At 38.8% G+C, this 27,642-nt stretch overlaps 1 protein-coding gene across 5 annotated transcripts in view; it reads left to right on the forward strand.

The window, feature by feature from the left end:
* The first annotated feature begins 628 nt into the window (after nt 1–628).
* Nucleotides 629–27,642, forward strand: part of LRRC4C (leucine rich repeat containing 4C) — a 1,189,416-nt gene continuing 1,162,402 nt past the window's right edge. For 3 of the 5 annotated variants that reach the window (XM_027072859.2, XM_027072860.2, XM_053203283.1), the window contains exon 1: nt 630–1,571. The gene's annotated coding sequence lies outside the window, so the exon portion shown is untranslated. Of the gene's footprint in view, nt 1,572–27,642 lie in introns of all 5 variants that reach the window. The other 2 variants (XM_053203287.1, XM_053203288.1) reach the window with 1 other exon arrangement.

Here is a 27,642-nt window from a genome sequence, read left to right on the forward strand (position 1 = left end):
TATTTACTATTGACAGTTGTCAACCAATCCTTCTAACGACATTGCCACTCAGACATTCTCCACAATATGATAGTTACGTGATAAAAACTGTACATCAGAATAAAACTGAAGGGGTAGACTCTAAATCCATATTGATAATGAATGAACTGTACCTAGATCCCTGCACACACCAGTGCATGGCTACAGAGCAGAACGCACGAGCAAACTTTTTATATTACCAGGAATCCATTTATCCACTGTCCCATCAGTCAAATTCAGATACTTGTTGCCAGTTCCAAGATTTATAGGTTGGAGCTGGTTTTTGAAATTGCTTTGTATTTCCATTTAACAACCAGGGCAGCAGCATGTTAAAATTTTGCCTTGGTCTCCTCGGAGCCTATTTATAAACCTAATTTGTCTCCCTGGACGTTTTTTTTTTTTTTTTTCCTCTCTCTTTCAAATGTCAGCTCTAGGCTTCTGGACTATTATCCCGCCCCCGCCCCACCCCCCTTCCCGGCTTATTTTTATTCCAAACATAATACTGTCATAGACCCTGCCATTGCAGGACAGTGATGATTCTGATGATCTAGTCCTTCCAGGCAGGTTACAAACAATCTTGTCTTCTGGCCGGAGATGGATTCACTGCCCTCCCTGCAGACACGCAGGCACACACACACAGCAGTGGGAAGTACACATTTACTGTATACTGCATGCCGACTGCCTTGAAGAAACTGTAGCTAACCACCTTATTAGTATTCTTGCCTCCACTGTGTCTCACTTGCAGCATCAGAGGGCTGAGCAAAATGCAGTGGAACAGGGACAGACACAGCTCTGGCAATCATCTCAATGCAGGCTGCCGAATGCTGGGGGTGGGGGAGGCAGCGCATCAAGATTAATAACCTTGCCATAATCCGGGGCACCCTGCAAGCAGACACCTCTGCTGATTGACCCGCTCCTGGCTTGATGAATCTGCCTGGGGGAGAGGGATCCGGCATCTACCTTGTCCTGCCCCCCCCCCCCCCCCCCCCCGATTTTGGATGTTCTTTTGATCCTACACGGATCTGGGAAGGTAACAGTGAGCCGAATTATCTGCAGCACACAGCAGCTATTGGAGGTTACTACTGACAGTTTTCATTACACTGGTGTGTGTGTGAGCGCGTGTGTTTGTGTGTGTTTGTGACTGTGGGTGCCTGCTTTTTGTATGAGATGTGTGAGTGTCCGTGAATGTGTGTGCGTCTGTGTGACAACCAAAGCAGGTATATCGTACAGTAGGAGATTTCAACAGCGTGAAAATATTCTCTGGGCACTTGGACTCAGTCTGTAGCCCCCAGCCTTCACCATCCCCTTCCTCCCCCCACTCCCCCCCTTTCTCTTTTTGCCTTTGATGAGTTTTTGGCTTACTTTTTGGCGGAGTCTCTTGGACACGTTTTTTGCTGGTGCTGGAAGATCAGATAAATGGAACCTTTGAAAACTGATTATTTTTCCTCTATGTGACTTAAAAAAAAAACAAAGAAGAAGAAAATAGAGTAGTGCAAGATAAGCTAGAGGATTTTAAATTTTCCTTGGTGAACTTTGAGGATCCGTAAAAGAAGGTAAGTCACGGGACTCCTTAGATCTTAGTCCTTGGTTTCTTGCAATGTTTGTGCTTTCCTGTTTGTTTTTGGAAATCCATATGCAGTTTATAAGTGCTTTTTAGAGCCTGTAATGCTCAGAAGAACTCAGTGTGTGGCATTTTGGGGCTATTTTCATGCCAAGGAGATTATTTCCATTTGTATAACCATCCCCCAGCCCTCTTCCTTTTATTTATTTAACATTTTCACAGTGAATTCTGCTTCTATGAAATCGGGGGGGGGGGGGGGGGGGGGGCGGAAATCCAGCCTTCTCCCTCCCTGAAATACTCTCTAAATTTGAGGGGAAAAATCAGAATCGCTAGTGGCAGAGGCTCTGAGTAAGAGGCAAAAGTGTGTCTGCTCAGAGACTGAGGGTGGGGGTTGGGGGTGTAATCTGGACTTTATGATAACTTAATAGTAGACTTTTTCCCCCCAAAGCCCTTATTTTTTTCTGGAATAGTTAAATCTGCTCTGGAGAGGAGCGAATGTGTGGAATACAGAGAAGCTGTTTCAACAGCTCTTAATTGGAACAAATGAGAACAAAGTGGAAATTGTTTAGTATTTTGAACCTCCTTTTTTGCACTGATTCTCTTGCGATTGTATCTCATTAACCTTTCTGAATGCTCTGTCCCCTGATTAAGACTAGTGTCTCTCATTTTGGAACATCCCCTTACCCTACATGGTCCCTAGAGAAGGGAGTGCAGTTGCAAATTGCTCTTAATCGTCTACTCTTGGCTGTAAAAGCAAGCAGGCGGCATCAGGAATTCAGGTGACTTTAGTCTCACATCTTGCCTAACTCAGGCATCCCTTTAGTGTTTCCTGTTGGTTAGCTGTGCCTCTTTTTTCTTTTTTCTTTCCCTTTCCTTCAAAGTGAAATGCAGATAGTATTTTACCTATTTCCATCCAGAGGTTACTTAATTAAAGCAAAATAGCCTTTCACTGTGTTAGCATCTGTGTTCCTGTATCTGTAGGTATTTTTATCTGTGCACTGGCATCTCTTAGCTTCTCCCTAGAAGTGAGAATCACTTGTAAATATATTTCTAAGATGCTGAGACCCCCCAGATAGAAGCAATAGAGCTTCAGTCTTCCTCAGCCTATATATGTGGATGGTTTATCCTAAAAGGAACGGTGATATTTCATGGAATGTTGGCCAACTTGAACTGTTACTGTGAACATTTTCATGAAAGAGCTGACAGTATGTTAACTAGGCAGGGGAGAGCACACATAGGTGTTTTGGTAAGTGTGGATGTCTCTTTATAGAGAGGGAGATGATGCAAATTGTAACATGAGCTTTGTTCAGAGACCATTGGGGGTCAAAGATGTATTGGGGCATCCAAGTTGAGGGATGTCAGATGTCATACTTGAAACATTAAGACTGTTTTCTCTAAGAAGGATCTCCCCCCCCCCCCCAGTTCAGGACTAAAAAGAAAAAAAAAACTTAGATGAGATTATACCCTGGTATTACCATGGACTGTCCCTTCTCTCTGATGTTTTTGCAAAGTGGTATTAGAGAAACCATTTAAGGAATGGCAGCTGTTACAAGATGCCCCCTACTCCAGCTGACCCTTCCTCCACTCTGCTCTTGGTAAAGATACTATGGGAAGACTGTCTCTTATCAGTGTAATTTATGATCTGTCATTCTTGTCAACTATTTCTACTCTGGATATTTTCATCTGTTACTCCTAGATTCCAGTTACATTTCTTTCATCAGAAAGGGTTTTTTTCATTTTTAAATGATTGAAACCTAGGAGAAACTCCAGATAAAATTTCATTTTCTTTGTGGCGCAAACAACCTGGGACTCGTGAAACCCGAAGGCGAATGTGGTACATACACCAGAAACACAGGGTACTGTTCTGAAGAGCGTACAGAGCCCTGATGCTCCTGGAGGGGCTTTGGAGTTCCCCACAGTCTGCCTGGATCGTCACCATTCCTTACATCGGCAGCTCTTCGTGAACACGCAGCTTTTGGTTACCAGTACCAGGTGCAGAGGGACAGTATATCACACCTTCTATTTTGTGAGGGGACTGTTCTGAATGAAGAGAAGCCCTTTGAAAATGCCGTTCTGGAAGTTGGCAAATAGGTGCCTCTTGTTATTGAGGCTATTTAATTCTGACTTTTCCCCCTCCCGTTCACATTCTCACCCAGGGTGGGTATATTTAGAGTTGTGGTATTGGTTCAAAAACCGGTTGAAGATTATTCTCAACACCATCTAAAAAATAATCAGGATAACATCTTGGCTTTTGTGTGTTTGAGATTTAATAATTGTAATGAGTGAATCTTCTAGCAATAGCAACACTTTCATTATCACTTATTTTAAGCTAATAATAGAAATGGGGTACAAGCCAACGCAGGGTTTTCTGATTACAGCTTCTGCAGTGAGTAAAGCCTCTCCCTGGTATGTCAGGGTTTCCTGGTGGTGTTTGAGCAGTTGTAACTTTGCATCTTTATTAGCTTAGGTCAGAGTAAAGGCAAACAGCTTTCTATCAGAACAGGCTCCAGATATATGGCTTTCTTTTGTCTTTTCTGGATTTGTTTTGTGATCAGAGTGGTTTTTGTTTTTGTTAGGTTTGTTGCTTGTTTGTTTTTAGTTTAATGGGGTTTGTTTTCTTGCTTAGTGAGTTCAAAGAAGAAAAGGGAGGGAGAGAACTTTTTGTTTCAGTACAGGTAACAAGTCAGTTGACAAAAGGTTGGACTCCCTGGAAGAAGGAATATATGCAGAGTTAATTTTTTAAAAAGAATTCATTGGTAGAGAATGCCTTGAGTTTATCTGGGGGCGAATAAAGGAAATTCCAATTCCTTCTCTATTTAGTTCCAGTCAGTTATCCAGCCTCTCTTTGGGTCTTGGCTCAAGTGAACCAGCCAGGCCCAACATTCTTCCTTGTGTTTCTAAGACCTAGGGCACTTAACACATGAATGGCTCTTTCCTTCTGTAACTAGCAGAGCTGACAGCTGGAAAGTCAGCCACTGAGAACCTTTAAAGGAAGCCAGAAAGATCACCCCGTAAATTGAAGAGCAAAAGGGAGCTCTTGTAGCTTGGGCCCTGAAGGTGGGTGAAGACCAGGCGAACTGAACTTGAAGTTTTGATTGCTGAGTCATTACAACAGCCTGGAGCTGTGTGTTAGCTCCACAAACTGATGCTGACACTGGGGCTAATGCTAATAGACTGGAGCATCAGCCTACAGCAGAAAATGCAGACTCTTGGGGTGAAGAAGATCCAGGCTCTCATGACAGATGCATGTTTGTATAGTCTTGCTATTGTTCTTCATCCCCTGAGAACTTCTCCCGGTCCCCTGTTAAATTGCAAAGGAAGAGATGGATTAATTAAAGTGAAGGTAGAACAGGGGCTTTGCAATGGACTAAATCAATTTACTCAATTTATCTGAATCCCCATTTGGGACTACTCAGTATACTGTCACCGGTAAAAGTGGGGTTGGGTGGAGGCAGGGGTTAGAATCAGTAGAACGTTTGAGACTTAGGTGTCAGTCAAGCATTGATGGTGCACTTGATGGTCAGTAAGTCACTGAAAGTCTCAGAACTCTGATCATTCTTCCTGTTTAGGAATAAGCATCCTTATAGTGTGTCATTGGGATTATGATGAAGTATTATAGATATAAATATATTTAAGTATAAATTTAAATAAATATTTAAATATAAAATGATCTGTTATTACACTGCTATGGAAATGTAATGTACTATGGTAATGATGACTTCATATATGGTTTAAGACTTTACAAAATAGTTTCTTCAATATGATTTTCAAATTAAGCAGAACTTATCTTCATAATGGTGATCAATATTTGTGGTATTAAAATTTGGGTGTTTCACAAATGTGTTGACTATACCTCACCTCAGTAATTTCTGTGGCACACTCTTGGTTGCAGGTTTGTGTATGTGTGAGTGCCTGTGCAAATGAGCACGTATACACATGCTCAATTACTTGCAAGCAATTATACCTCCTATAGGAGGTGCAGCTTCAGATTCATGAAAAATAGAAAATGTGATGATCTCAATCCATTGTCATTGGATATCCAGAGAGGACAGGAAAGACTTGGACATCTAGCCCTTTTTGGGGGACTACACAGATCATTATAGGGTTTGTGGAGTCTAGAAAACTCTATTCCACAATAAGGCTGTTGACTAGAATTTGAGTTAAACTTGGAAATTGTATCAACAGGATCACAATGAATTATCTTTGCGGGATAGATAGACCAGAATTAAAGGGCTCAGTTAGAGATCCTTATGACAAGAAAATATGGTAGTGATGGGCATTGGCTTTGAAGTTGGACTTGGGTTGGATACCTAATCTCTCAGAACCTCAGTTATCCAATCTGTAAAATGGGGATAATCAATCATTCAGTGGGCCTCTGTGTGAGTGAATAGATGAGTGTATATGTATTTGACCCTTGAACAATATACAGGTTAGGGGTGCCAGCCTCCAGGCAGTAGAAAATCTCCTGTAACTTTTGACTCATCCAAAACTTACAGCTTACTATCTGTTGACCAGAAGCCTTACTGATAACGTAGTCAATTAACATATTTTGTAGTATGTATTCTATATTGTATTCTTACAACAAAGTAAGCTAGAGAAAAAATCTTTTTAAGAAAATCAAAGGGAAGATATGTTTACTGCACTGTAAGACATCCACGTAATAAGCAGATCCACACTGTTCAAACCTATCTTGTTGAAGGTCAGCTGTTATAGTACTTGGCAAAATTCTTAACACAAAACTGAAACTCTATAGTTTCACATATATTTTCCCCCCTTCATCTGGCTTAAGAATTAGGAAGACCACTCTAATTTAATGTATTTATGTAATTTATGTCGGTAGGCAAAAGCCCCAAATGTAATCTGAGAGCTAAGTACCACGGGAGAGAGAACGTTGTATTTCTGTAAATTAGCTCATTTCATGTACCATGATTTCATCAGATCCTTTCTCAGAGCAACCAAAGTGCCCTTTCCAGATGTCACCTCACTTACGCTCAGAACTTCCAAAATGATACTGAATGTAAGTAGCGAGAATCCTGTGCACCCATCCATATGTGGTTGCAGAAACACAGTTCACATGTCAGCAAGTGGTGTTAACATTGCTCTTTATCTAACATCTCGTTTTGTTCACAGTCAATGAAAGGATGCATATTTATTAAACACCTACCAGGTACAAGCACTGTGATCACTGCTGTGGGGGATGTAGGCCTCTCTCTGCTCATGCTTCTTTGCTGCAATTCCTGCATTTGGATGGGGCATGCTGCAGTTTCCAGGCTGTCCCCTGGAATTTGGACTTCATAGTTAAACAGGATTAAGATTCCTCTGCAAGAAGATGACCTATGTGGGGCTATGTCATTATGTATGACCTTTATTTAGTTCAAGAACATATTGCAAAAGATGTAAAAATCCTTGTTCCTGTTGTAGCTGAACTGAGCTGTCAGTGATGAGTTCAATTCTGCTTTGCTAACTCTGCACGGCTGATACCACTTGGCCCAGGTATTTCTGTTCTGCACAGTCAGCCTTTCCCTAGGCACGGAAGGAGCAGGGTTTTGTCCTTCAGATTGTGGGTTTTTCTGTCCTTACAATGAATGGATGGAGCTGATTTTATGGCTTGCCGAGAAGGAAGACAAGAACCATGTTCCCTTCAGTGTAAGACTGGTTTCTTAAAATCCAAATCTAGTAGAGTAAGAAAGGGAAGAGGCATGTCAATTGGTGAAAATAATAAATGCAAGTTTATGGATCTCAACCACAGACTTGAGCCTCAGGATTTGTGGTTAGAGAAGTGTACTGAACTAACTTCCCTGAGTAACATACTGCAGATACACACAATTAGATGGTATCATAAATTATAATGAATCCTCTCATAGTCATCAAATGGGTTCTAAGTGCCAGACGCTGTGCTATGTCTCAGGCTGTATTATTTACACTTTCAAAACAAAGGTAAGGTAACATTCCCATATTACAGATGCAACAAAAAGTGATTCACTCCTTTGTCCAATATTCAGACCGACTTCAAAGCTCATGTATGTCTCTTCTATGTATTCATAAGATATGTATTCTATATATACCATGTTTTAAAAAAATCTTTATGTTGTAAACCCAGTGCTTCTTCACATAAATCCTTGAATATGGAGAGTCCAGAGCAAGGCTTCTCTAAATGCAAATCAAATAATCTTGTTGCCATAACAGGACTCATTCTATCAGTGGAAAGATGTAGTCTCTGTCTCTAAGGGACCTCTGAAGGGTCACCTCCTGAACCAGTGGGTTCCAGGTAACAGTAAGTCCTTAATGCTTTTGAGGTAGAGCCCAACTTTGACAATTAAGTAAATCTCATAAGAATGTTTGGTATCATGTAGCGTATTGGCAAAAGTAATTACAGTTACGGGATGTGGGACAAAGAAATGACAGTCTGCTCTGTAACATTAAATCCTAAGTAGCAGTGGACAATATTTGCAGAATGTACTTTATGGGTAGTGTCCCTAAGTGTCTCTCTATGTAACTTTGTATGGATTTCTTTGGTACCTTTTTCCTTTCCTTGCGTGGTTGTTGTAAAAACATTAAGAAAAATAATACTCAAAAGGGACTGAGAATTGGGATTTGGTTCTGTTCAATAAAAGATAAATAATAGGGATGCCTGGGTAGCTTAGTCACTTAAGCATCCAACTCTTGACTTCCGCTCAGGTCATGATCTCCCTGTTTTTAGGTTCAAGCCCCATGTTGGGCTCTGCTCTGACAGTACGGAGCCTGCTAGGGCTTTTCTCTCTCTCCCTTCCTCTCTCTGTTACTCCTGTGCTCTTTCTCTGAAAATAAATTAACATTAAATAAATATTATGATATATTTTTAAAATTATAATAATTAGTAGTATTAATATGATAATTTAGGAATATCTATTTGTGTATAAACCTTGTACTCCGCAGTGCCAGAGGTTATACAAATTGTTACCTCACATGAGTGAACAGAAACATGAATATCCATGTCTGTCTGGCCATAAAAATATGAGCGAGAGGAGGAAAATTATCTTTTATATATTGATGTCAGTGAGGGACATGCTGATGGAAAAAGAGTGATTTGGCTCAGGGCATTCAAGGAGACTAGAGAAACAGAGAGCCAAGTCAGAATTTCATGTGCTAAGGAATTTTTTTTTATCGTTCAATCCTTAAAATGCCGTGAACTTGGGAACGTAGCACAACGCTTATCTGTAAACAGGAAAAAGGGTCACATTTTGAAAGCTTTCTTGATAAAGAGAGGAGGTAACCATCTTCCTTTGACTTTATGCTATAAAAGAAACAAAGAAAATTTCAACTCTGCCTCTTTTCTCATCCCAGTAAAATTTCTCTAGTTTTGTATGAAGTGTAGATATATATATTTTTTAAACCAAATCAGTTTTTGGTGTTCTAGATACTCCTTTTTGTATACATGAGGAAACCAGAATTCTCTGTGTTTGGTAAGCCATTCCAGGATAGGAGATTTAAATTCTTTATGTAGGACAGCTTGATCTTTATCTTCGTGATTTGCGTGATAAGTCCCAGAAGCAAGGACCAAGTATGTACACAATGGTTCAGGGTATACTTTTTGGGAAAAGTATGATTGGAATTAAAACTTTTGATCATACATGCCAGGAACCTTGCAGATGCTTAATGTGGAAGAACTGTTTCAGTAAAAAAAGTTTTTTATACAAATTGAGACAAATATTTGCATAACAGTAAAATAAGTATGAAGTGCAAGCAATTTGTACAATCACTTTAGTAAAGGTGAAGTTGTGCCTGAAAATGACTGAGTGATTAGTAATAAAAACAGTGGCTGAATGTGCTAACTTTTTTCCTGTTGGAGACGTCCCCTATGTATAGTGATAAACATACTAAGGAGATAGGTACACACAAGGAAAAAATTGCACTCACACTTCTAAAGGAAAGTCATGTTTATATGTGACTTTTGCTCAGGATCTTTCCTCTACCAAAGAGCGTGGAATATAATAAACATGAAACACTTTATCAACTAACCTGTTCTGATTCCAGTGCCCCAAATAAGAGCATATATATATATAAGTAGTTTTAAGTTTTTCTGAGTGTCCCTTGATTGCAAATACTTTAATGAACCAGAGTCTATCTTGTTCACAGACGGCTGAGTTCTTCTTGTGCTCATCTGGTGGATGCTACCTCCTTTATCCCTTTCTTCTTCTTTGACCTATCTTGCCTTACTGCCATGATTTTGCTGGATGTGTGTTTGCCCCTTCAAGTTGGATTTTTATTTCTGCTGTCACAATAGGCACTCATGCATTTTTTCTAAGCTTTCACTAAGCGGAATTCTATTTTTCCTATCTGGCACATGTTTTTTTCCCCAAGACTCATTTGACTGAGAGTGTGTATATATATATATAATTTGACTGATATATATATATATCTTTTTGCTATTCCTGAATCTCAGAAGTATGACATAGATCTAGATTAAGATCGCTTTTGCTTGAGTAAATCAGCATTGTCTATGAATGCTCTTGAGGATGATATCTTTGTGCTTATGTGTCCATTTCAGTGGTATCATTTGTCCATATGTTTCATTTTCTTTCTTTTTTGTTTAATGTTCACTTTTGAGAGAGAGAGAGAGAGAGAGAGAGAGAGAGAGAGACAGAGTGTGAGGGGACAAGGGGTAGAGAGAGAGGGAAACACAGAATCTGAAGCAGGCTCCAGGCCCCGAGCCATCCAGCACAGAGCTCGATGTGGGGCTTGAACTCACAAACCATGAGATCATGACCTGAGCTGGAACCGGGTGCCCAACCGACTGAGCCACCCAGGCGCCCCTATTGATGTGTTTCTTGAACACCTACTAGCTTCACTATTCTATAGAGTATAGTGTGGAACACAAAATTGTAAACAAATGATGTTTTTCCCCTCAAATACGTTTATATACTATTGCTAATGTTATATTAGCAAAAGAGAAATTAACTTGCTAAACAACGCAGCATGGCATTCAGAACCAAAAAATGGAGTCAATATGAATTATTTACAGAATAAAGTTATCACTGGGGACTTTGTGATGGGGAAGATTAAGGAAGAAACTTGCTCTACATTATGTTTAGGACTAAATCCAGTTTTTCTGAAGAGAAATGGAAGAGATGAGGGCTTTAGTGTGAATAGGGGAAGCAAATGTCATCAACAAGTATTTGGTAGATAAGAATAAAGATTTGGGGTGGGTCCCATAGAAAGCCTAGAAAAAAAGAATCACAAAATTAACCCCGTAGCTATCATGTGTTTAACATTGTGATATTCCAAGTGGTATGCTGGGAACTTCAGTTGTGAAAAAGAACTATGATGATTCTCACGGTACAGATGAGGAAACTCAACCTCAGACAAGCTGTGATTTGCTCAGGTAAACAGTCACATGTCGTGTATGATGTGTGCCTAGATGGCTCTGGCTGCAAAGCCCAGGTGACTTGGTTCCTCCCATTATGATCTTTATCCTTGTAAACCCTGAAAGCCATCCAGTGTTCTGTATTTTCCCTTCCTGAGTTTCGAATTGTTCTTTACTCTTTTAGGTGAAAACTGTTTGGTGTAACTTTTTTTTTTTTTACCTTAATTTTCCTGGAATTTTTTCTCCAGTGATCGCCAAAAAGAGAGCTTGGAAACAAAGATAGATGCAAAGATTCCTATCTGGCATCCTTACTTTCTCTTCCCTGTTGGGATCTGAGTATGTCCCTTTTCTATTTTCTGGAAGGGGAGCTAGTGCTTTATACAGATGGTCTGTCGGACAGACAGATGGTCCAGACTTCTCTAATGGTATGTTCTAGAGAGAAACATGTCTGTGAACTGCCAGCTCAGAATGGAATGGCACTTAACATAAGCATGAAGAGTCGATAGAGGAAAGTATGTTCTCTGACCTTCCAGACGTCAGCCCAGTTTGTTAGTTTGGAATTCTTAGAGATAGAAGAGAGACTTCATTCTGCTGCAGTAGATGGCTATTTCTTTCTCTCAAGCCAGAGGGCTGATCCTTCCACAACAGTAAACTCAGAAATTTGCCAGGCAGTTTCATAGGATGCCATTTTTCTTGGCTTAGGGCCTGGATCTAAGGTAAGGATCCAGGAGAAGCAAAAGGCTGACCAGTTTGAAGCTGGTCCACTCTAATTCTGACCATGCCATTTACTGGGAGGGAGTGGAGGCAAGAAGGAATAAAAAACAAAACAAAACAATACAAAACAGCCGAGGGTTTTGCCAAGAGAAAGCCACTAATCAAATTGATTTTTTGGTCATTACTTTTAATCTCTATGGGGACAGTGCAGAGTCACCTGTCAGGCTTGTGGTTAAATAACCCCTTGATTCTCCCCCCTTATGAGAGCAGAGATAGGAAATTTAAAAATGGGAAAAAAGCTAATTTCATCTCTATCTGAGGTTTGAGTACTGCTCCAGAAAAACCTGCCTTCCTCGATATCTGTTTTACTCACCTTCACCACCTCCCATAGTTAGTGATTTGAGCGTCCACAGCATAAGGAAATCTTTCCCTACTCTTGTCTCGTGTTCCCCTAGTCTTCTTGCCAAGTGGAGGCCACAGAAGATGCAAGAAAGTCCTGTTCAGCAACAGCTCCTGTTTCTGACATTGACTCAGACCTCCTACCTACTGGCTTGCTAGGACTTCCCAATTTCCTGCTTCCTCTCTCCAACTTTTTAAATATATCTCATCTCCAGATCCAAGTTTTCCAGCATCTACCTCAGGCCTTCCTCCTTTTTGGTAATGTCTTTACTTACAAATCTGTATTCTTTGTTCTAGTCTCTATTCTGCACAGTTCCACAGTTTTAAGCAACCTAGGGCTTCACATTAAAAGGCATTGCTTCCACTTGCCCCAGCTTGCGATATTGTGAGCAATGTTCAACCCTGCAGCCCCCTTGCTGGGCATGGGGAGCAGATGCTGCCTTTGCATAATGACTCTGAATCTTCCCAACCTGAAAATCCTAGTTACACATTTGCCAACGATCTCCTTTTTTTCTGGCATTTAATGTAAGCGTCTTTTAAAAAGGATGATGTTCTTACCTTGCCAGATTGGGACCATGATAACAGCCAGCATTTATTAAGCATTTACTATACATTTAGAACTTTATATTCATTTTCAAAAATTCGACTCCCTCTCCTTCCCCCAAGAAAGCAACTGAAGTAGCTATTACACACATTTCAAAGAAGGAAACATTTGGGGCACCTGGGTGGCTCAGTCAGTTAAGCATTTGACTCTGGATTTTGGCTCAGGTCATGATCTCACTGTTCATGCTCTGTGCTGATGGTGTGGAGCCTACTTGGAGAGAGCCTCTTTCTCTCCCTCTGCCCCTACCCCACTTGCTTGCTCTTGCTTTCTCTCTCTCTCTTAAAATAAATAAAAATAAATTTCAAAGAAGGAAACATTTGGGGCACCTGGGTGGCTCAGTTGGTTAAGCATACAACTTTGGCTCAGGTCATGATCTCGTGGCCCATGGGTTCGAGCCCCACGTCAGGCTCTGTGCTGACAGTTCAGAGTCTGGAGCCTGCTTCAGATACTCTCTCTCTCTCTCTCTCTCTCTCTCTCTCTCTCTGCCCCTCCCCCACTCATGCTCTGTCTCTCTCTCTCTCTTTTTCTCTGTCTCTCTCTAGCTCTCTCAAAAATGAATAAACATTGAAAAAATTTTAAAAATATATTTTAAAGAAGGAGACATTTAAGGTAAGAGAGGTTAAATAAATGGCCAAGATCACATAGCAGAGATCTGGATAAAGCAAGTATCTATGTCTAGAAATGTTATCGTATGGTGCCTTCGAAGTCATTTAAAAAATAAGTGGTCCCTTCTTTCAGAGGGGAATGCATGGGATTTTGTGTTTGGGTATATAAGAAAAAGCTTTGTAAACTTTAAAGCTCTATGCAAATGTTAATTGTTACTATGTTCTACCCTAAAATTATTTATGGATGACACTGCATATATTTATATAGCTCAGTATAACAAATAGCTGATTAAGGAGCAATCATTTCTCAATTTTAAAGCAGAAATATTGTGGATGCTTATGAAATAGAGCTTGAAAAACAGATGCGTGCGGGAGCCTGGTTGGTGTGTCTGGTGAAATACCGTACAACCTGACTAAATTACACTAATGAGTTGGAGACCCATTACAAATTATCACATTTGCCCAATTAGCAAAGGAGTAACTTAGAGAAAATGACTACTAAGGAAGCAAAGCTGATATAAAGGAAAGACAAAACTTCAAGGAAGCCTAAAAGACGGTAGTACACACCACACTCACATGCACACACACATTACAATAGGTAAACTTGTTAACATTATTCTGAAATCTACAAAAATGTGCACAATATGGATCTATGTGTATATATGGACTGCTCAGTTCCATTGCCTCCCCTCCAATTATCTCAGTTCTTACAACAGAGAACAATGAATGGAAGCTCATTGTTTGGAGGTTCCCCAAAAAAGTTTTATGTTTCTACTGAGTTTGAATTTTGTGTTACAGTTACACTATTATACTAAAGTAGACTGTGGTTCTACATTTAGTTAAGTTTTATTATATGCTTTAAGGATTGCATTCCCATCCTGAACACATCAATAGGTATTATCACCTTGGAGTGTTCTTGGTTACAGTACTTTTTTCTAAATTTTTCTTAGAAGTCATTCTTCACATATTCTCAGGGAGAAGGGCCCTGCTTTCCAGATTCTCTCAATAAACTTATTTTGAGGACAAAAATAAAAAAAAACAAGTTATCTACCAACCTCCTTGCGATTATAAAATCTCAGTGTTTGAGAGCTCAAAGAACAATACCCTGTTTAAATCTAGATTATTTCTCATGGAGTTTTAATAGTATCAAAATAGACTTTAATACAATTTAGAAGTAGAAATCCAGTAATTGCGTAGTTGCCTATTGCATTTATTTCCACCACTTATTGAATATTGTATGTCAGTGACAGGGATGTACATATATCTTGTGTAATTCTTAGTACAGGCAATAATGTAATCACTTTTCATATACAGATAGGGAAACTGAGGCTTAGAGAAGATAAGTAAATTGACAGTGAGGATGCATCTAATAAATGTCTGAGCTGGGATTTGAGAAAATAAGTGTCATGTTTCAAAGGCACTTACAGTCTACCAAACATATGGTCATATTCACAGCAGGCTTTCTGCTAAAATTATGGCTTGTAAGCCCAGATCTTCATAATTAAAATAATGGCCTGCTCTAATTGCCTGCATTCTTTTCTGTGTTTCTAAACTTTTCCTTGTTCCTGGGCTTTGATCAGATGGTCAATGTGCTGTCAGTTTTGCCTTAGTTTTAGTTTTGTGGCTTTAGAATTCTTTGTGCTTTACCCTATACTAGGACTTACTAAATTTAACACAGACAATCTTCTGGTGCATACAGCCTAGCAGATACATGCTTCTAGCCTTCTTGGTGAGGAAATGGGGCTACATTTGTCCTTTTTCTGTAACAACGATAAAAACATGGTCACAAAGTCCATGTATCCTGGTACGTATGGCCTTTTTCTCTGTGACTCCCATGAAGAAGTAGAGTCTGTTTTGTTACTCCTTGAAACTAGACTACCTTTGTGACTTGCTTTGATAGAACGTAAGAGGAATGGCATTCTAACTTACAGGGATAGGCATTAGGAAGCCTGTAGCTTCCATTTTTCTCCCATGAAAGGAAGCCCATCTAGCTGGAGGATATACAGAAAACCCATTACTCTCTCCCTTTTCCCTGTGTTGTGTCTTCGAAAGCCAGCATGGCTACCAGACATGTGAGGGAGGCCACCTCAGGCCTTCAAGCTCAGCTTCTGCTCCAGCTAAATGCAGTTGTGTAAGTGAACTGAGGAAACCAGAAGCAGACAAAGAGACCATCCAATACAGACAGTGGTTAGATAGAAGAAATGTCTAAGTCTCTGTATTGGGATGATTTATTACACAGCAACAGTTTACCGGAACAGAATTACCTACTAGACAGGTGTTATTAATTTCTTAAGATTTAAATTGGGGTGGAGTGATGTGTGAGTTTCTGAAGTTGTTGACTTTCTGTGTCTTTTTGAAAAAGAGTAACCTGGTAACCTAGTGGTACAGCTCTCTTCTGTGAATATGGATCTCTTCAACTGCAGTGCTGCTGATATAAAAAGTCTAGATTTTGCTAATTAGCAGCTTGGCATTCATTCAGCTTCATTTTTTACTGCTTTTGAGTCATTATTCAGCAAACATTTAGAACCGACTATGTGTCAAGCATACTCATTGTAAATAATGTAATATTTATTATGAACAGGTTCAATATAGAGAGGAAATAAATTTCCTCCACACCTCTAGGGTATTAAGTTTTACACACACACACACACACACACACAGTTACTCATTCATACTGCTATGTTATGGATTCCTTCTTCCACTCGGGTTTTTATTTGAAGGAAAAAAATTTACCCTCCTTGGACCTTGTGATAATAATTTGTATGTTTATTTACATGTTCACATTTAATTCTCCCAGTAACCCTCTAAGAAGGGTGTTATTTTCCCATTTTACATATGGGAATACTAAGGGTAAAAAGATTAAGTGATGGTTTCAATGTCATACAACTGGAGAACGCAAAATCGAAACGTGTATCGTGACTTCTACTCCCAGGACCTTTTTTATTGCATGAGATCTCCTACTTCCATCCAGGACTGTGAGACCAGCTCCAGGGCCTCCACTTTATCTCTTTCTGTTGTTTTTTTTCATTTTTTTCCCTCTCTCACTCCATTTAACCTTAGCCCTTCTCCTAATTGGTAGTAGGAATTCTCCTGTACTATGTGTATGGAAGCCTTCTTGCAAGAACAGAACATTGTTTTCTAGATACTGAAAAGCACTTGCCTCATGTGGGGCGTCTATCTTGTTTCAGAAAGTCCTTTGTGTGGTGACATGGGGTCCTGATTTGCTTTTATGGTCAATTTATTCAGAATTAAGGTGTCAAGGGAGTAAGCCCCAGGGAAGAGGAATTTTCCCTTTAATGCCTCATAAGGTATTTCTTGGGTGATATAAAGTATTTTCCTTGCACAGCATCTTCTTAGAACATGTGAAGAAATAGACATGGTGAACTAAGTTTGCATGTTAAATCTTAATTTCTGCTACTCCTGAGGCAGAGCTTATATACCTGAGGTACAGCTTCTTGCCAGATCTAAGAGGGAGGGATAAAAGTTAACTTAGATTCCTTGCCCTGTACCAACAAAATGTCCCAATTTTAGTGTCTTCCTTCCATTACTAGACTTAATTTTTTTCTCCTCTAAAATCTCATTACATTACTTGATTGTTGTACTCAGGCTTACGTAGCCCATTTCTGTCTTCATAAACGATTTGGTGAACAGAGACTAACTGTCACACACTCACTAATACTTGTAACCTAGAAGATCATGGAGTTCATCTTCCAGTATATAGCAGTCCTGGGTCAGTGGCTAGTCTACAGGATGACCAGGGAACTACTGTATAGAGGCATTAGTCATTTTTCCTACCTTTTTCTTTTCAAAGCCCCTATGTTCTTTTAGCTCCTGGCCTGTCTGTTTTTATAAATATCCAGTAGCATTAGGGTTTACAAAATTCTCTCCTGTGTATGGAATTTACTTTTGCTCCACTCCTAAGACTCTGCTCTGAGGTTTTTCTTAACTTTCCTATGTTGTGTTTCACATTGTACTTACAAGTGCCCATAATGTATACTCAGAACAAAGGAAAAGGTGATATAAAATACAGACTCACTGGTGAAATTTGTTTCTTTCCACTAATTGGTTTCTCCTAGGCCTTTGTTAATGCTTCTTAGGATTCATCATACAAGTCAGGGTTAATAGTGTGAGGTTTGCTTAGCACCTATATTGAATGAAAAATAAGGCATATGGAAAAATAAGAGCCGTGGACTTGAAATTAGAATCCTGAGTCCTTCCATTTCCTAGCTCTACAACATAGGGCAAGTCTCTGAGCTTGCAATTTCTGAAAGCAGCTTCATTCTTTTGTGGAATAGGGATCATACCTGTCTCAAAAGCATCTTCTGCAATGCAGAATGTTGTGTATATGTAAGGTATTATAATTGTTGCGTAGCATTTTGAAGATTAACTTTTTCAGATTATACAGTATACAAATCTAATGGTTGGTTTTGTAGCAAGAATGAGGCAGCAAAGAGAAAAATGTCCAAGAAAGTCTTGAACAAACATCACCACTTAAAAATAATGTTGTTTCTATGATATTCATAATTGTCTCCTAATGTTTATATTGGTTTAGAAAAAAATGTAAATAAACTTGATATATTCATGTGTTGTTGGTAGCTGTGTATATTCATATAACGCTTTTCAAAAGCAACCTGACTTTATTGTAGGTCATAGAATTGTTCATTTGCTTTGATCCCTTTCTGGAAATCTATCCTAAATAAATATAAAAAATGCAATGTACAGAAATATGCTAATAAAATTGTAACAGTAAAAAAAATGTCATCAACCAATATGTCAAACAAAAAGATATGGGTAAAATAATTATGTGTGGAGATAAGGCAGCTACTAAAATTTACAACCTGGAAGACTTTGTATAATGACAACTATATAAAGAAAACAGGCATGCACACCTCATTTTATTGTGCTTCACTTTATTATACTTCACAGACACTATACAGGAAAACCTTGGAGTGCGAGCATGATTCCTTATGGAAACATGCTTGTAACCCAAAGCACTTGTATATCAAAATGAATTTCCCCATAAGAAATAATGGAAACTCAGGTGATTCATTCCATACCCCAAGGATGTTCATATAAATATGACTATAATACTGTAATATAATATAAAATAATAAAAAATACAAAATATAAAGAAAGGTAAACAAATAAACCTGTATTTCCCTGTGAAAATCTTCATGGCTGGTATGAGGGAGATGAGAGAGAGGAGGGTTATTGTGTAGGACAACTTTCACTATCACTAATGGATGTTGACTACAGTACAGTATTAATAAACCCTTGTCATATACTGTATTTATTGTAACTGGCAATAAAGCAGCAGAGGAAAGGGTCTATATCTGCAGGCAGCCTGACCTAGAATGAAGCAAAGCATTCCTAAGCTTACTCTTGTATGGAAAAGCAAAGGCCTGCCCATAGGTTCTTGGAAGTGACAAAAAATACACTAGGGCCAGTTGTGGGCACCTTCCAATGTTCCGAAAAATCACTGATTTCTGCCAGACACCGTGTCCTGAGACTGAGCATCTGAGCATGGGAGCTGATCACCCGTAATCCTGTAGCACGTGTGCGAGAGAGAGAGAGAGAGAGAGAAGAATCATTGGCTCACTTGTGATCATGTGATGTTCAGCATCACGTACTACTTATATTGCAAGACACTGCTTGTTTCCCCAGTTAAAATTTATTAGAAATGTTTGCTCGTTTTGCAGAACACTTGCGGAACAAGTTACTCTCAATCCAAGGTTTTACTATACTTTGTTTTTAACAAGTTGAAGGTGTGTGGCAGCCTTGTGTTGGACAAGTTGATTAGCACCATTTTCCCAACAGCATTTGTGCACTTTTTGTGTCTGTCACATTTGGGTAATTCTTAATATTTCAGACTTTTTCATTATTACATTGTGACCTGTGATCAGTGATCTTTGTTACTGTATTGGTTTTGGTGCCATGAAGTATACCCACATAAGATGGCAAACTTAATAGATAAATGTTATGTGTGTTCTGACTGCTCCATGGACTGGCTGTTCTCCTGTCTCTCTCCCTGTCCTCAGGCCTCCCTATTTCCTGAGACACCACAGTATTGAAATTAGGCTAATTAATAACCCTGCAATGGCCTCTAAGTGCACAAGAGAAAGAATTGCATGCCTCGCACTTTGAATCACAAGTTAGAAATGACAAAGCTTAGTGAGGAGGGCCTACCTGAAGCTGAGATAGGCAGAAAGCTAGAGCTCTGTGTCAAGTAGTTCACCAAATTGTGGATGCAAAGGGAAAGTTCTTGAAGGTAATTAGAAGTGCTACTCCCACAAACATGTGAATATTGAGAAAGAGAAACAGCCTTCTTGCTGATATGAAGAACGATTTAGTGGTCTGAAAGAAGCTCAAAAGAGCCGCAACCTTCTCTTAAACCAAAGCCTAATCCAGAGCAAGGCCTGACTCTCTTGGAGCCTATGAAGGCTGAGAGAGTTGAAGCTCCCGAAGAAAATTTTGAAGCTAGCAGAGGTTTGGTTCATGAGATTTAAGACAAGAAGCCATCTCCAGAATATAAAAGTTCAGGGAGAAGCAGCAAGTGCTGACGTGGGAGCAGTAGCAGCTTATCCAGAAGTCGTGGCTAAAATAATTCATGAAGGTGACTACACTAAACAGTGGATTTTCAATGCAGATGAAACATCCTTCTCTTGGAAGAAGATGCCACCTAAGACTTTAACAGAGAGCAGTCAGTGGCTGGCTTCAAAGCTTCAAAAGACCACTTGACTCTCTTGTTAGGGGCTAGTGCATCTGGTGGCTTTAAGTTGAAGCCAATACTCATTTACCATTTTTAAAAGTCCTATGGCCCTTGAGAATTATACTAAATCTACTCTGCCTGTGTTCTGTCGATGGAACTGCAAAGCCTGGATGACAGCACATTTGTTTATAACATGGTTTACTGAAACTCCAAAGCCCACTGTTGAGAACTTCCACTCAGGATAAAAAAAAATCTTTTCACAATATTATTGCTCATGGACAATGCACCTGGTCACCTGATGGGAATGTACACTGAAATTCATGTGTTTTCATGCCTGCTAACACAACATCCATTTTCTAACCCATGGATCATGAAGTAATTTTGACTTTGAAGTCTTATTACTTAAGAATCTATTTCATAAGGCAGTAGATGCTATAGATAGTGGTTCCTCTGATGGACCTGGGCAAAGTAAATTGAAAACCTTCTGGAAAGGATTCATCATTTTAGATGCCATTAAGAACATTCATAATTCATGGTAGAGGTCAAAATATAAATATTAACAGGAGGTTGGAAGAAATTGATTCGAACCCTTCATGGATGACCTTGAAGGGTTCAAGACTTCAGGGGAGGCAGTATCTGCAGGTGTGGTGGAAATAGCAATAGAACTAGAAGTGGAGCCTGAAGATGAGACTGAATTGCTTAAACCCCTGATAAAATATTAACACGAGGAGTTGCTTCTTAGGGGTGAGCAAAGAAACTCGCTTATTTTTCTTTTCTTTTTTTAAATGTTTTATTTTTATGTTTGAGAGAGAATGATCAGGGGAGGGCAGAGAGAGAGGGAGACAGAGGATCCAAAGTGGGCTCTGTGCTGTCAGCACAGATGTGGGACTTGAACTCATGAACTGTGAGATCATGACCTGAGCCAAAGTCAGACACTCAACCTACTGACCCACCGAGGCTCCCCAATGGTGGCTTTGTAAGATGGATTCTTCTTTTGTGAAGGTGCTGTGAAGATTGTTGAAATGACCATGAATGATTTAGATTATTATGTTAACTTAGTTAATAAAACAGCAGCAGGGTTTGAGACTTCGATTTTGAAAGTGGTTCTAGCATAGGTAAAATGCTAACAAAGAGAAATTGTTCATGAAAGGACGAGTCACTGTGGAAAACTTCACTGTTGTCTTATTTTAAGAAATTGCCACGGACACCCCAACCTTCACCAGCCAGCAGCCATCAACATTGAGGGAGGACTTTCCATCAGCAAAACGTTGACTTGCTGAAAGCTCAAATGGTTAGCATTTTTAGCAATAAAATATTTAAATAAAGATGTACATTGTTTTTAAATACATAATGCTATCTCACATATATATATGTATATATACATATATATGTATACATATACATATATATGTATATATACATACATATATATATATATGTATATATACATATATATGTATATGTATATAACTTTTATATGCACTGGGAAACAAAAAATTCATTTGACCCTATTGCTGTATTTGCTTTTGGTGGTGGAACCACAATCTCCAAGGTATGCCTGTATGCTGAAATGCTAATAATGGTTGCATTATGAAATTTTATTTTACTTTCCTAATTTTTTTTAATTTAAGTTGTTTTTATTTCTGAGGGCAGAACATGTTTGGACCAGTTAATATAACACTTGGTTACAAATAATAGTAATCTGACTCCAGAAGCCTAAATTAATGGGATTTTACTTTTTCCCATTTAAGGAGTCCAGAAATTATAGGTCATGATTCTGTTACTCAATAGTGTCTAGGCTTGGGATTCTGTTGGTATTTATCTTGTGGTTGCCAGGCGAACGCTGAGGTTCTCATCTTGTCTACATTCAAGGCATAAAAATGTAGGCGAAAGATACACGTCAAATTCTATTTTTTACTTGGCAGAAACTGAAGATTCCCAGCTTAAGTCTCTGAGTGAGGACAGATTGCAGGTGGCCATCCCTACCTAGAATGGAGGCTGAGAAAAAAAGCATGAGCGGTGGGAAGGAAAAATAAACTTAGAAATAACATTATGGTGGCCAGTCAGCCATATCTCCCACCATGGTCAACTATGTTTCAGGGTCCTGGATGGTCCCAGTATGAAGATGTCCATAGGACTCTTCTCCAGACGTAGTTGTAGTTTCCTAGTCCTATATCTTTCTCAGCGACCTTGCCTTCTAGTGATCACTCTTCCACGTTAGTCTGTAAGACCAACACAAAGAAAACATAAAGGCTGGAAAGGAAAGTGAGTTTGAGCCTCAGTCCCTCATCCAGGATGCTTGGTTCTGCTCAAAGAACTCAGATTCCCTTAGCACATTCAGCAGCAGTCCTGGAAAAACCTTATCAAATACAGCTGACAGGAGTCTCCATTCCCATGAAGCTCTGATGTTGAGTTTCTCCCGTCATGCATATCAAGTAGTCTTGAAAACAAAAGAGCGAGAGCTGTTCTTCTTCCCCTCTGCCCTTGAGAAGACTGGCTTTCTATGACTCTTTTATTATCTCAGCATTATCATAACAAATGAGTTAACTAGCATCCTTCCATTAGATACCATCTTTGGACTACTCTACAGTCTCTTAGACTGTATTTTTTTATGTGTAGTGTGTCACTCTCCTGGTGGCTTTCATCTGATTTCTGAAGGAAAAGTTTACACAGTTCTTTTAATGCTGAGGAAAGATGGGAAAAAATGTGGAAGAGACCATAGTTAAGATCTCTAAAATATATCTGGAATAGGTTTCTTTCTACGCTATCCCTGGCCCCGGTTGACCATCATTGTTGGTTTACATGGTCAGTGGTGATATGTCTTTTCATTCTTGTTTCATTTTAATCCATTCTATAGAGTGGGAAATTTTTTTTTCCAAAAAAATTTCTAAAACAGATAAAATTTAAAAATTTAAAAGTGCATCTCTTTGCATTTAGAATAAAATCAGGATCCTTACTGTGGTCCTCAGATGTTCCTTCAATAGAAGAAGGAATGATGAAGTAATGAGAAAAAGTAGGTCTGTGTGGCTAGAAAGATAAACTGCAAAAGGTTGGTGCTAAGGGTAGAAAAGTGGAGTTGTAGCCAGAATTTAAGCTGCCTTGAGTAGTATCCTAATTGATTTGAAATATGCTTGTTTCTCGACACTTCATCTGATGCCATTCTCTTTCCGCATAGAGGCTCAGCTGTATCCTACTCTGAGAGGCCTTCCAGCCATTTATTTTGATACTTTTTTCATTGCTGTGTCTTTGTCAATGTTGGATCTCAACTTATGTATTTCCTTCTCAGAGAAGCTTTTTCCCCCATCCTAACTAAAGTAGGACTCTATACATAGCTACTATCACTGTGTTAGATCTTCCATCTAAGCTCATTGTTGGGTTGTTTTTGAGAATTTCTGTTATTTATTATTTGTCTTTATTGGGTCTATCTGTATCATTATAATGTAAGATTTAGAAGGTCAGAGATCTTTTCTACTTAGTGGCTAAGTCAGTGCTTAAATGTAATAGGTTTACTATAAATATCTAATTTAATTATTGATATGAATACCAAACAATAAAACAAATTTAGGCAGGTACAGTACCTGCTACATGGTATTTGCCTGAGAATTGTTAATCTTTATCCAGTTCCCCTGCCTTGTGTCATGAGGCTGTGAGCTCTTCTAAGTCAGGTACCATGTTGTAATTATCTTTTCTTCCCAGGTCCAACATACTTTCTGGAATAAAGAACTCAGGGGATTTTGTTAAACACACACACACACTGAAATGAATGAATGAAGAGATTCTTAACAAATAAATAGACATTAGATTAGGGAAAAGCACATTCTAGGGAAAAAGCCTTAGGGTGGTCAACAAAATCTTGGAGGTGAGTTTACAAAAGACTTGTAGGATCTATGAATCTCAGATTCCCAATTGAATCCCTGGTACAGAGGACAGTTTGTGGAGTGTGTGTGTGTTTGTGAATTTTGGGTGGGGGAGAGATGCTGTGTGGATGGAAAGAAAGCAAAAATTGGGATTAGAATAGGTAAACAATAGTTTCAAAGGGCTTAGACTAGACAGCTAATTAGTTCAAGACCTATCAGCACTGGGTAACTGTGAACATTTTTATTATACTGGCAGAGGTGAGTTAATTCAGGATGCTGGAGTAGGGCGGGAAGGTAAGAGTTTGTTGTCAGTTTTCATAAAATCCAATCTCTAATGACACCCGTTTCTGGAAGCTCAAGGAGTATTTGCATTTGTGTTGTTATGTTAATTTGGGAATAATGTCTTTTCTGTCAAAAGCTGGAAAAAGATTGAATATTTTAGGGTAAAAGGGAGACTGACCTAAAATGTTTCCAGGTACCATGATGCCTTTTATTTGATCATTTATCAGATCCTGAGATTTATCAGATTTATTGGATTATAAAGCTGAAACCCATTATAGGAAAAGTACAGAGATCATTTCTTGCCTCTTCTTAAATGTTGGACATTGAAACTTCATTTCAAAAGACTAAAGTACTTGTTTTAGGAACTCCTGAAGGATGAACAGAATTATCTTTTCAGCTCATGGGAAATATTGGTATAGGTCATTTGGAGATATGGTATGGTCTGTAAGGAAATATGATTTGGAGAAGTGAAAGTTTAGAACCTTAATTTAACTTGTTTTGCTTTTTGAAGTGGAAGCTAGTGTTGTAAAATAGTCTCCCTATGAGGATTATGGCCACGTAGAACATTTCTGTACAACATTAGGCAGTGGAAGCTGGTGACTCATTTCTGTAAAAGATTCTCTGCTTTTTCTGGCCAAGTTCATAGACGTTATTGTCGCTGTAGGACTTGGACAAGGCGAGGATTTGTTTAATCAAGCAGTCTACTCCTCCATAAAAAAAAGATCTGACAGTACAATATTGGGATTGGTTGTATAAGAAACAAAGTAGTAAGACTATGTGTATTCTCAGGCTGGGGGTGGGACTGACTGCTTAAGAAATGTTTGGTACTTTAGGGTTGTTGTAGTTTTTACCTCACTTGCAGGGGCAGATGCCAGGGTCTGGTAGGGAGGCATGGATTCTCAAGGGGCCAGACTAAGCTCTGGGCCTCTAACCTCTTTGACATTAATTTCGTTCCTTAGTCCTTCTTAGTTTTCCCAGAAATTCCATTTTTTTTAATGTCCTGCATGTCTACCAAAACAACAGGAAAATCAGGGATAGTAAATGAATTTAAATATAATGGGATAAATAGGATAGCCCTGCTGCTTTTGGCTTTTTAGTAGGGTGTAATCACCTTACGGAGTTGCCATGAAATACATCCAACATATTTTTAAAAAGCAAGAGAGTACTATGTATTGGGAGAATAAACAGTTTTTAGGTCATGCATCTATGGGAAATATGCTATTTTTTATAGTGATATGTAAAAACCAATATTTGGAGAATTTAAGAGGGCTTACATTAAATAACCATGTTTAATTTTATTTAACTCTGTGTTTTCCTAACCTGTTTGAATATGGAACACTATTTTTATGGAACATCTGTTAACATTTAGCAAATTACCAGTGTTCCATGAAACCCATTTGGGAAATGATGACCTATATAATAATTACATTATGAATAGAAATAGAATTATTGACAAATACCCACGTGACTATCATGTAAATATGTGAAGATAAAACATTTTTATGGCATAAGTTTCTGAAGAACATAAGATTTAGGTACCTACTCATTTTAAATAATGTATGAGAGCATCTGGTTAAATGCTTGAGTTTTTGTAGATACTTCATAAATGTTAACCACTAGTAAATCAGTAAATTTGCATTGAGAAACCTATACCTTGTTATGCTAATATAGACCAACTTGTTCTTTTTTGTAATGGAATATGAGTCCTGTTGAGGTCTAATATTTTAGTGAAAGTGTAAGTGGGAAGCACTCTTGAATCTATATCTGTTTTCCCTAATGTACACTATTTTCCATAGTAACAGTAGTAGTATCTACATAAAATGTTACTGGAACCACATTCTAATATTGTTTTAATGCATGCACAGCATACTGTATGCAGTAGCATCATCTTAGAATCATAGAATTATCCTTAGTCCTGCAACATTTTTAGTACTTAGGCAACGGTGATTGCAATAGCAGGCAGCATGAATATCCTATCTTTGAGTGAAAATCCTGGAGCATGGACCTAGTGGACTTCTCATTTCCACCCTGTCTCTCCCATGTTGGTTGCCTCTCTAGCAGTTGGGTCCAGCCTCTCCGTTACAGAGGGTGGCTGAGAGGATTCACTGGTTTATAAAGTGCAGGATAACTAGGAACTGCATTCAGATACTGCTTCTTTCTCTAACACCTAAGCCTGAAAACAAAACAAAACAAAAAGCAGGCAAGAATAGAAAGTATTCTTAGCTGAGCCAGCATGATATGAATGCGTATTGCCAGCTGCTCTCTGAGCCACAGCTGAGCAGATCTCCAGACTTCAAGCTGCCCCACATCCTTCTCTTAATACTGAAGAAAGAAAATCCCTGAGTACTTCCTAAGTAGGAAGTCTCACTTACCCAAGCTGACTCTCTAAGAGAAGGAAACTCGTTCCCAGTCTCCAAAGAGTGGAAGCTACTAGGACATAGATGGTAGGAATATCCTTAGGCACATCGGAATAGTAATGAATTCTTCTATTTACAGTTTTTTTTTTGAGCATAGACTTCTTTCCTGTGCATTGTATCATCTGGGACTTAGACAACCCTGTGAAGATTGTTTTGTAGATAGAAAAGTCAGACTGAGGGAAGCAAACAGAGTTGACCAAGGAATTTGACCATGCATTATCAGTCTCTAAGTCTCAAACGTGCAAATAGGAGGAAATAAATAAGGTTTTCAAACTTCTAAAAAAAATTCTCTGGGAAGCCTGTTAAACAGATTTCTATTCCTTTGTCCCCCCACAAATGGGGATTTTTCCTTTTTGGGGTGAGGGAATAAAATAATTTTGAGGCTTAGAAAGTATCTTATGCAGTGTTTTCCCAATTTTAGCATGGTTACAAATAGCTCAGGAATCTGGAGAGGGGCCTGAGAGTGTGCATTTCTAGGAAGATCCCAGGTGATGGTTGCCAGTGCTTCAGGTCTATGGACCCCTATTTGCGTACCTAAGGTTCTAAGTGATTCTGATTGGGTAGGGGATAGACCTGGATATATACATCCAGAGAGACTATTTCAAGGATCTTTTAACCTATCAATTATTTAGTAAGCTCAGTAATTGAAATGACAGATCTGGTAATGCTTTTTCTTAGGCTGAGAGAGGTATCAGAGGTAGAATTATGTGGGCACCTGGCTGGCTCAGTCAGTAGAGCATGCAACTCTTCATCTCAGGGTCATGTGTTCAAACCACACATGGGTGTAAAGATTACTTACAGAAATAAAAAAAGTAGAATTATAGATGAATAGGTGCAACTTTCAGAAAAGAAAATACAAATTCCAAGTTGGGTTTTCATTTTTTGTTAGCTTTCTTCTTATAGAATCACTAGTTTTGGTTTAAACATATCATGAAAATTGCCCAGAAATCAAGAGTGTCCAGGCATGATGAAAATTACTGAGGGAAAGAAGAATCCCTTATGCTGTGGTACTGAAAGTTGATTTTTTTTTTACAAAACAAACAAAAAGAACAAGCTTTATACTGTTGATGTACAGGTAGTACTAGGATATAGGTTTCACAACAGTTAATGTTAGGAACTTTTATATTTAATGT

The sequence above is a fragment of the Acinonyx jubatus genome, chromosome D1 (assembly GCF_027475565.1).
Source record: "Acinonyx jubatus isolate Ajub_Pintada_27869175 chromosome D1, VMU_Ajub_asm_v1.0, whole genome shotgun sequence".
NCBI classification, from domain to species: domain Eukaryota; kingdom Metazoa; phylum Chordata; class Mammalia; order Carnivora; family Felidae; genus Acinonyx; species Acinonyx jubatus.